Here is an 11805-nt window from a genome sequence, read left to right as displayed (position 1 = left end):
TAACTCAACCAAATTATAACTATCTAATCCTTGTGGAGACGATATTCAATTACCGCTTTATTACTTGTTTCAACGTGTATACTTGCACAATTTGCACATCATATTCACACACAACAAGTGTTTGGCGTTGTTACCGGGAATTGGTAATTGGTAATTGGTGAAATTTGGTTCTGTTATTTTATTTTATTTCATTACTTTTAGCTAACTTAGTTGTATTTAATTTCTACAGATTTGCCACTAATGCATGAGAAGAGACATTCCTGTAGAAGAAGAGTATCCTTTTGACCTAGAAATTTAGAGAACTCTGTTAAGAAGGAGAAGAGAATTACATAATATGGCTAGTGAAAGGAATGATATTGGTTTGAATGATCTATTAAATCCAAATGGTTGGGATGTTAATCTTCCTATTCGCCGTGTGATAGATGACCGAGATAGGCCAATTCAAGAGCATATCATTCCAATTTTAGATGACCTAAATCCAGGGTTAGTAAGAACACACATACAATCTCAGCATTTTGAGTTGAAATCGGTAATGTTTCAGATGCTACAAACTATTGGACAATTCAATGGGTCACCAACTAAAGATTCGAGACTACATTTGAGACTTTTTCTAGAGGTTTTTGGCTCGTTTAGACAATAGGGTGTTCATGAAGACGCCTTGTGGCTCAAATTGTTCCCATACTCCTTGAGAGATTGCACAAGAGCGTAGCTTAATGCTTTACCGTTGGGAATAGTGGCATCATGGAATGACCTGTGCCAGAGGTTTTCGTTACAGTATAATCTACCAAACATGAATGCCAAGCTCAGAAATGACATAACATCTTTTCGACAATCAGAGAATGAAACGTTCTACGAAGCCTGGGAGAGATTTAAGGAATTACTTAGAAAATGTCTGATGCATGGGTTCCAACACTAGACGTAGATGTAGATTTTTACAATGGGCTGAATGCACATACAAGGATGGTAGTCGGTGCATCTGCCAATGGTACTTTATTGTATAAATCTTATAATGAAGCATATGAGATTTTAGAATGGATTGCAACCTTACCACGCGAGTTGGGACTGGCAGAAGAGCTGCTAGCACATGGAGCTTGACGCAATCACTTCATTGACAGCCCATGTATCCTTTTTAGCTAATATGATCAAGACAATGAAGAGGCCAGCTGAAGTCCATGAGATAAAATCAACTGAGCTATCTTGTGTTTATTGTGGTGAAGACCGTGTGTTTGATGAATGCCCATCAAACCCAACATCTGTATACTACAAGGGTAAACCGGAATAACAATCCCTATTCTAACACTTACAAATCTAGGGTGGAAGAAACATCCAAAATTTGGTTGGAATAATCAAGGTACGGGAATTCAAACAATGTTGTTAGACAGAATGTCGATAGGGTATCATCTATTTATAATCAACTCATGCTGCGAAAAAATGTCCAACAAGGTCAAGCATTATTTTCTTCATCTATTGAAGCTCTACTAAAAGAATATATGGCCAACAATGATGCCATGATACAGAGTCAAGCTGCATCCCTACGAGCCCTCAAGAATCAAGTGGGGCATATAGCAAATGCTTTAAATTCGAGACCATAAGGAGCTCTACCAAGTGATACTGAGAATTCGAGATCACAAGGGAAAGAGAATCGCAAGACAATCACTCTCAGAATTGGGACTTAACTAAATGAAATTGTTAAATATGCAACTGTAGAAGAGGACAAATCATGTCTCAACCATAGAAAGAATTCAGAACAATCTAAATAGCATACTACAACTAAAAAGGCTAAACAAAAGATTGTTGCAGTATAATCAGATCATGTTCACAATAAAAATTCCATAACAAAATAATTCAACAACCTGAAGGACGACCACCTCTTCATTTTCCTCAACGATTCCATAATTGTAAACAAGATTTCTAGTTCAAAAGATTTCTGTATGTCTTGAAACAACTCCACATCAACATATTGTTGGTAGAAGCTTTGGAGCAAATGCCTAATTATGTGAACTTTATGAAAGATATATTGTCAAAGAAGCGAAGATTGGGAGAATTTGAAACTGTTGCTCTCATTAAGGGGTGCACGGTGATGTTGAAGAATAAATTACCTCCAAAGTTGAAAGACCCGGGAAGTTTTACTATCCCATGTTGAATTGGAAATCATTATGTTGGTAAGGCATTGTGTGACTTAGGAGCGAGCATTAATTTAATACCTATGTTTGTCTTTAGGAAGCTTGGAATCAGAAAAGTAAAACCTACTACGGTCACGTTGAAGCTAGCTGATCGATCCTATGCACATCTGAAAGGTAAAATTGAAGACGTGCTGGTAAGAGTAGATCAACTTATTTTTTCTGCCAATTTCATTATTTTAGAATGTGAAGCTGACAAAGATGTGTCGATTATTATTGGAAGACCTTTTCTTGCTACAGGTAGAACATTGATTGATATGCAAAAAAGTGAACTGACTATGAGGATGAATGATCAGTAGAATGATCAGTAGATCACCTTCAAAGTATTAGATGCCCTGAAATGTGCTGATGAGAATGAATAGTGCCACACCATTGGTTTGATAGAAACAACAATGTAGGAAGAGTTTGCAAAATGTTGCCACAACAATTCTGATAGTGATACAATTCACTTGAGCAAAATGAAATAGAGACTTTGGAAGAATTTAGTGAGTCCATGGAGGCAAAGCAGATTGTGTACAGACTAAGGAAAAAGTTTGAGTCCTTGGATTTATCAGCTTGCACTTGGGAGACAACAACACATTGCTAGTAGTTATTTCTACGAAATTGACACCTGATCAGGAGGTCAAGTTGTTGGAAGTTCTACGGTTATCTAAGAAGGTATTAGGATGGACAATTGCTAACATCAAGGGAATTAACCCTACTTTATGCATGCTTAAAATTTTATTAGAGGATTGCCATGGCAATTCTATTGAACAAAGAAGAAGGTTGAATCCTATTATGAAGGAAGTTGTTAAGAAAGAGATAATCAGGTGGCTTGATACTGATATTATCTACCTGATCTCAAATAGCTCTTGGATAAGACTTGTACACTGTGTACCCAAGAAGGGTGGTGTTACGGTGGTTTGTAATGATAATAACGAACTTATACCAACTTGCATTATCACAGGATGGAAAGTGCTCATGGATTATCACAAGCTCACCAAGGCAACTCGGAAGGACTATTTCCCATTACTTTTTATTGACCAAATGTTGGATAGATTAGCTGGGAAAGCCTTCTACTGTTTCTTGGACGGATATTCAGGGTATAATCAGATTGTTATAGCTGTCAATGACCAAGAGAAGACAACTTTCAGTTGTCCATATGGTACTTTTGCATTTAGACAATGCCATTCAGGTTATGTAATTCCCTGAAAGCATTTTAGTGTTATATGATGGAAATATTCTTTTACATGGTGGAAAATTTTCTCGAAATCTTTATGGATGGTTTCTCTATCTTTAGCAATAACTTTAAGGGCTATTTGAAAAATCTATAATTAGTTTTTTGCCACTATGAAGAAACAAATCTTGCCTTGAATTAGAAAAAAATGTCATTTCATGGTCCGTGAAGGCATAGTTCTGGGCATAAAGTATCGCAGCAAGGGATTGAAGTTGATAAAGAAAAAATTGAGGTGATAGAAAAATTGCAGCCTCCTATTAGTGTCAAGGGTATTTAAAGTTTCTTAGGACATGTGGGTTTTTATAGAAGATTTATTAAGGATTTCTCGAAGATATTTGTACCCTTATATGCCTTGCTTGAGCAAAATAGACCTTTTAATTTTGAAGAACCTTATTTGATAGCTTTCGAGGAATTGAAGAAACAATAGGTAGCATCACCGATTGTAATAGCTCCATAGTGGACATTGCCTTTCGAACTAGTGTGTGACGCCAGCGAGTATGCTATGGGAGCAGTGTTAGGAAAAAGGAAAGACAAGGTATTTCGTGCAATCTATTATGCAAGTAGGACCCTAATGGATGCACAACTTAACTACACCACCACTGAAAAAGAGTTATTGGCCATAGTATTCGTGTTCGATAAATTTCGATCTTATTTAGTTGGTACCAAGGCCATAGTCTACACAGACCACTCTGCTATTAAGTATTTGGTGACCAAGAAAGATGCTAAGCCAAGATTAATTCGGTGGATACTCTTGCTACAGGATTTTGATTTAGAAGTTTGAGATAGAAAAGGGACTAGAAATCAAGTGGCTGATCACCTATCAAGATTAGAAGTTGGAAATAAAGATGGCAATGCCAAACTGATTAAGGAACACTTCTCAGATGAGCAACTGTTAATTGCCATGGCATTACCTTGGTATGTCGATCTAATGAACTTCTTAGTAAGTGGTTTGATGCCACCTGATCCCAATAGCCAAAAAAGATAGAAATTCCTTCATGATGCCAGGCATTATTATTGGGATGACCCTTCCTATTCAAGAATTGTGCTGATCAGATAATTAGGAAATGTGTCCTTGATGATGAAATACACAACATCCTGCAACATTTTCATTCAACTCTTTATGGATGGAATTTTGGAGAGTCAGAACTGCAACTAAGGTACTCCAATTTAGTTTTTATTGTCCAAATTTGTTCAAGGATGTCCATAAATTTTATAAGTCATGCGATCGTTGTCAGAGGATAAGCAATCTATCTAGGAGACACGAAATACTGATGCAAAATATTTTGGAGATTGAATTATTTGATGTATGGGGGATAGACTTTATGGGTCCATTTCCACCCTCCTTTGGCAATTTATACATACTGGTTGACAATCAATTATGTCTCCAAATGGATAGAAGCCACGAATTTACCTACTAATGATGCCAAGTCTGTGCTGAAGTTTCTGCACAAGAACATCTTTACAAGATTTGGTACATCTCGAGCCATTATCAGTGATGAGGGATCTCACTTTGATTGTAAGCTAGTTGCTAATGCTTTACAACAGTATGGTGTAAAACAAAAGATTGCCATGACATATCATCCACAAACGAATGGGCAAGCTGAAATTTCTAATAAAGAAATTAAGCAGATTTTAGAGAAGGTTGTTAACCCAAATTGTAAGGACTAGTCCATAAGATTGGACAAAGCCTTATGGGCCTATTGCATTGCTTATAGAACTCCATTAGGAATGTCACCATTCAAGCTTGTCTACAAAAAACCATGCCATTTTTTGGTTGAGTTAGAGCATAGGGCATATTGGGCTGTCAAACAATTGAACATGGATTAGAAAGCTGCTTACAATAGAAGATTACTGGATTTAAATGAAATGGAAGAATTCAAGGCACAAGCACATGGGGATGCTAAATTATACAAGGAGAAGTCCAAGTATTGGCATGATAAGAAGATTATACCATGAAAATTTGAACCAGGACAACAGGTGTTGTTATTCAACTCAAGGTTAAAGTTTTTTCCTGGCAAACTGAAATCCCAATGGTCAGGTTCCTTTGAAGTAACCCAAGTATACCCTAATGGAGCTATTGATGTTAAGGATATGAAAACGGAGGTCACATTTCAAGTTAATGGCCAGCACTTGAAGCACTATTGGGGTGCTCATGTGAATCAGGACAAACAGTCCATTGATCTCCGAGATGTTTAACCTCAGCATCTCGATAATTTTGTTTATTTTTGTTGTTTTTAAAATTCTCCTAGCTCTCTCGTTTAATTTGTTTAATAATTTTTGTTTACTTTGCATACAAGTATGTATTTCTATTTCCTTGACGATAGTAGAGGGGTTGGGCTCTCTACTTACCAAGTTGGCCCAATGGAAATTGTTCCTCAAACATTAGGCCTTCATTTTTTTTTCAATGTCCCTCCAATTCCCATCACAACCACATCCAGCCATAATTACTGCCTATCGTATCACCCATGTCACACCCTAATTACCACTTACATTGTTCTAATTACTTCTACCTTTACCTTAATCCCATCTTTTTTCCTTACAGTTACCTAACTCTTTTATCTCTCAAAACTACTTGTGCCTCTTCAACAACTACAATTTTTCCCCTTTCTCTTCTAAATCGACGTTGTCCATAACTTGCAACAATGGCTAGACGAATTACCTCCCAAATAGCTGTTGTACCACCACGAACGTTCTTCAATGTTGCAATAGAGGAGAAGTATAAGAACAATATATCCAAGAGATCATTTTGACTCGAAAAAGGCTTTCTTTTCAAAGATGAACCTTTTATGGGGTATAACGTCTCCATCTTACCTGTGGTAGAAAAACATGGTTGGCAAATATTTTGCTTTCATCTTGAGGATGTTTTGACTAAGCTTGTTGTGAGTTTTATGTTCACATCACTTCGCCCAATAACGCTTTCATATATGTTCAAAGAACGTTGGTGTTGTTTGATGAGGACAGCATCAACACTCAATATGGGCTCTCCGATGTACAAAATAAGTATTCTCAATTCTCTACAACCGTCACCTCTAATGGGTTGAATCAGGTCCTGCACGACCTTTGTGGTGAGAGAACTTAATAAACAGTATCTAGACAAGACCGTTACACAATTAAAAGGGCATCTTTAAAGCCCAATTGTAGAGTTTGGTATCATTTCTTAAATATGTGATTAATCCCTTCTACCCATAACTCTACAGTCTCTAAAGAGCAGATGTTGTTACTCCACTCCATAATGATGGGTAGAAAAATTACTATGGGCAAAATAATCTTCAATGAAGTCCACTATTGTGTGCTAAAAAATGCAAGGGGTTTCAACTTTCCATCCCTAATCATTGCACTTTGCCAGCGTGTCAATGTCCAAGTCTAGCCCAGCGTGGATGTAACCCCATATAAGGGGAAATCACAAGGGTTAGCCAAGATATCTAGAGAGGCCTTGTCACAGCAACAACTACCTGACTCAACTTCTACATCCTCTACACCAATGTTTGCCATAGCAACCACTTCTACTTCCAACAGTCTATTTGAGCAGTCGGTGCTCAGCTCATTTGAGAGGTTGCAAAAACAACATCTCTTTGGGACTTAAAAACTTTGAATTGCTGTATACTTGGCAAAGACGCAAGAAAGAATGGCAATTTTCTAGGCCTATGTGGAGAAGAGAGATGCTACTCTAAAGAGGCCTCTTCAGAAGAACTTTACCAAGCCTATGCCTACATTCCTTGAATTTCCTAAGGAATTGCAGGAATCTGTCGAAGAAGGGATGGCCGAAGTAGAGCCAGGAACCACCAACCTTCTTGTTGAAGAGAAAGAAACTAAATCACCTGACAAAGACATTGAAAAGACTGAATCAGTCTACATAGAGACTAATGACGAGGGGATTGAAGAAGCAACCTCTGCACCGACACCATTAGAGGATAGTATTACAACTATCTCACCTACATCTTCCAATAAAATGACTGAACAAGACTACAAAATCAATCGTATCATTGATGAGATTACCAAGTCCAACAACGAAAAGGACGTGCCACTTCAATCACTAAAAAGGAAAATATGTTATAAGCATTTGACATGAAAGTCCACGCATCGAAATTGAAGCAACGATAATCAAGCTTCGAGCCAGGGGAATTCTTTTCCCTTTATTGCGTTATAACATCCATATTTTTGCCATAACATTCGAAGTGTAAACATATTTTTGCATTCATGATTCAAGTCTGTGCATGCATTGAGGACAATGCATCCCTTAGGTTTGGAGGTGTGTTAAGAATTTAGGATTCATTAGATATTTAGTTGAGCATGTTCATTTTGCCATGACACACATAATTTCCAAGGATTGTGTAACACCCCTAAGCCGTCTCCATCTTCGGATTAGGGTTACGAAGCATTATTTTACAATAAAATATAATTAAATTACATAATATTCAATAATTAAATCGAGCCTTCATTATCCTAAAAATAGCTTAGAAGCAATTTAGGACTAACTTGAAACAATTTGGAAAGTGTAGGAAAAAGTTACAAAAAATGGAAACAGGGGTCACACAACCGTGTTGCCAGGCCATGTGGAATTTTCTGAGGCCGTGTCCCAGCTCGTGTCCTTACTCGTGTAACTCACTGAGTAGAGTTACACGGCCGTGTCACACGGGCACACGCTCGTGTGTCAGGTCGTGTGTTAGGCCATATAACTTACTGACTTGGACCCTAAGAAAATTCTCAGATAACAAACAGTCATATCGCTAGGCTGTGTGCCTCACACGACTATGTCACATGTCCGTGTCCTGGAAACACAGAAATTTGCACATTTTTACATACCCTTTTTAACTTAAAATCATACAGTTTCGATAAAATTCTTGTCAAAAAAATAATTAATTTTTAAAAAAGAACTAAAGTGCACTTAAAAAATGAACATTTTGAATTTTATTTAATTTTATAATTAATTTTGATGAATTTTGGTTATTTTCGATAGATTTGCACACAAGGTGAAAAATGGCTCGACTGTCACTGTTAGAAGCACAAAATCGAGAAGCAAGTTGAAGTATCGAGGCGAACTAAATTTCAGCCTAAGATGGCCCAAAATTATATGTATTAATTCATAATATTATTAATTTTAATTTATATCCAATTTAATTTGGGTTAATAAATTATTATTAATTAATTATGAAAAAGTGGTCCAATTGAACTGAACCGACCAAGAAATGGACAGCCCAAAAACTGTCCCAAGAACTGACCCAAATCAACTTATTAGCTGATTATTTAAGCTTGCAAAGAGGCCCTTGAAGACTTGTTCAAGTTGCATTCAAACCCCTCCACAGTTGGTGGCTTTATAGATTTGCCCTAAGCGTAAATTAGCAAAGTTGAAACTATCAACCTTGCCACCTGTGTGGTCGGCCAAGGGAGGGCTCTTTGGCTGATAATTTTAGCTATTTTTAGTAGACCTTCTCACCTATAAAAACCCCTTTAGGCTTAAAAAACACACCTCAAGCATTCACATCTTTCCTCTATTCTCTCCACTTTCTCTCTTCTTTTCCATTCCAAAATTCCCTTGCTCTCTTGCCGATTTCTCCTATTGGGAAAGGGGCATTCATCAGCTATTTGGAGCAGTAATTAAGTGTTCATAGCAGTCTTGGTCGACGAGGACAACGGAGAAGGAAGAATGGAGCAACTAGTCAAGCCACGGAAAAACACCGGATTTGATTCTTGTTCCCTATCTCTTTAATTTTTGTTGATGTTATGCTGAACATATCTATGAATATTTATGTTGTTGGAATGGTTAATTTAATCAATTTAGCTTGAATTTAATTCATGTTAGGTTGATTGTATTTCGTTTGTTAAAATTATTAAAATTGTGTTTATGTTGTTATAGGCCTCGGTAAGATGCTTGATTAAGTAAAATCATGACTAAGTTATTCTTGCATTACAATTGTTAGGTAACTAATGAATTAATTATTTAAACGAATTGAACTTGTAATTAGTGGGCACAGTACTTAATCAGTGCAAGTTTAATCATCTAAGGTAGCTGAGGGTTAGATTAGCAACGGTATCTAACGATACATTTGCCTTGCATAACTTGCAAGATTATTGTGATTAAACTGTTTCAAGGTAAGGATACTTTGTTACCTCTCATAGTCTTTTATGTGCTTATTAAATTGAGTTAATTGTTTGAATTGACATAGGGATATGTACAAGAGATTATTTCAATTTAATAAGTATGTATGTGCAATAACATATTTACCTATTAAGGTTTGTTGAATAGGTTGAATTGACATAAGGATATAGTCAAGAGATAAATGGATTTTGGTTAGTGAGTATATTCATAAGTTAGCAAATTACCGAGTTGCCGTGAACTTATTCGTAACAATATAAACATGAGTTTAATAATTCTAAGTTAAGAAATGTAATTAATCTAACACAATTATGTCATCTTGATTAAAATCGCATTTTGAAATCGTGCACTTGAGATTTATTTATTTAGTTTACTTAGTTTAAAATCTTAGTTTTTAATCACCCTCTTCAAACAAAATATTTTTCTTCGCCAAAGTGTTTTAAATAGTATTCATAAATAATTCTTTTCACAGTCCCTATAGGTATGATAACTCGACATTTACTTGTCACTTTATTACTTGTTGTGATTGTTTACACTTGCACATTTATGTCGTTCCAAGTTTTTGGCGCCGTTGCCGGGGACTGTGTTTTAAAAAAGTCATTATTTGTGAAGTTGTTAATTTTGCATTTTTGTTTATTTTTCTGTTCAAATTTTAACTTAGTTAATTTTTCTGTGATCATTTCAAGTGTTTATGAGTATTAACCGAATCATCAAATTATTCCCTGTAGACCCTGAGATTGAACGAACTTTTTGACAGCGAGGAAGACAAGCAAGTCAGAGAAGGACTGAAGAGATAAACTTCGAAAATCTGAATCAAGGAAATGATGCAAACCTTGCTCAAAATCCTATCCATATTGCTGATGATAGAGATAGAGCTTTGAGATAGTATGTCATGCCAGTATTTCATGATCTTAAGTCGGGTATTAGGAGACCCGAAATTGAGGCACAACAGTTCGAGTTGAAGCCAGTCATGTTCCAGATGCTTCAGACAGTGGGTCAATTTAGTGGAATGCCTACCAAAGATCCTTACCTACACTTAAGACTATTTATGGAGGTGAGCAATTCTTTCAAGTTAGCCGGAGTACCTGAAGATGCATTACGATTGAAGCTGTTCCCATATTCACTAAGGGACAGAGCTCGAGCTTGATTGAACTCATTACCACCAAACTCAATTTCAACATGGCAAGAGTTAGTAGAAAAATTCCTTATGAAGTATTTCTCGCCTAGCAAGAATGCTAAGTTGAGGAACGAGATCACTGCTTTCAACAAATGGATGATGAGTCATTGTATGAGGCATGGGAAAGGTACAAAGAATTATGACGGAAGTGCCCTCATAATGGAATCCTGCATTGCATACAACTTGAGACATTTTATAATGGTCTCAATGCTCACACAAGGATGGTAGTGGACCCTTCTGCTAATGGCGCTCTCCTTTCTAAGTTTTATAATGAGGCTTATGAAATCATTGAGAGGATTTCCAGCAACAATTATCAATGGCCAACCAATCAAGTAGTGTCAGGAAGACGAGTCACTGGAATACATGAAGTAGACGCTTTTACTTCACTCGCATCTCAAGTATCATCAATATCCTCAATGTTAAAAAATATTTTTACTAATGGGTGTAATAGTTTTGCAGCACAGCCACTGAATCAATATGAAAATGTAGCATGTGTTTATTGTGGGGAAGGACATTTGTTCGAAGAATGTCCATCAAACCCAGAATCTGTGTATTACATGGGTAACTAGAACCAAAATCGAGGAAAGCAAGGGCTGCAATCCAATTTCTATAACCCATCATGGTGAAACCACCTGGATTTTTCCTGGAGTAACCAAGGAGCAGGAACCAGTAACAATTATGTCCAACCTAGATCGACCTAGCCACCTAGTTTTTCCCAACAAGCTCAAAAACCAACCCAAGCTGAACTATCCAATAGCTTATACAATCTATTGGAGGCATACATTGCGAAAAATGATGCCTCTCTAAGGAATTTAGAGAATCAAGTGGGCCAGCTTGCAACTGAACTCAGAAACTAATCACAAGGTGCTTTACCTAGTAATACGGAGAATCTGAGGAATCTAGGAAAGGAGCATTGTAAAGCGTTAACATTGAGGAGAGAAAAGACTTTAGAGCCCAATTTCGTCGAAGTTAAGAAGGAGCCAGCTGACGCTCAAGACTCAGAGGAAGTTCAACCGAGTGTTGAAATTCCAGTTTCACTGGAAATTGAATCTACAAAATTCGACAAAGTAACTTCTGAACCAGCTAATTCTGATAAACTAATAACTCTGTTAGATGCAGAATTGCCACAGAAAATGAA

General features: G+C 36.8%; 2 non-coding genes across 2 annotated transcripts; both read right to left on the bottom strand.

Annotated features, from left to right (window-relative positions):
* Positions 1 to 799: 799 nt before the first annotated feature.
* LOC121225846 (small nucleolar RNA R71) lies at positions 800 to 906 on the bottom strand. The gene has a single exon (XR_005923750.1). It is a non-coding gene; the product is annotated as a small nucleolar RNA R71 (small nucleolar RNA).
* A 9821-nt stretch (positions 907 to 10727) lies between these two features.
* LOC121225967 (small nucleolar RNA R71) lies at positions 10728 to 10833 on the bottom strand. Its single transcript, XR_005923870.1, has one exon. It is a non-coding gene; the product is annotated as a small nucleolar RNA R71 (small nucleolar RNA).
* Positions 10834 to 11805: the final 972 nt, after the last annotated feature.

Source organism: Gossypium hirsutum, chromosome D13 (genome assembly GCF_007990345.1).
Source record: "Gossypium hirsutum isolate 1008001.06 chromosome D13, Gossypium_hirsutum_v2.1, whole genome shotgun sequence".
Classification (NCBI taxonomy): domain Eukaryota; kingdom Viridiplantae; phylum Streptophyta; class Magnoliopsida; order Malvales; family Malvaceae; genus Gossypium; species Gossypium hirsutum.
Note: the sequence above shows the minus strand (reverse complement) of the source record. Positions and strands in the feature narration are given on the sequence as shown.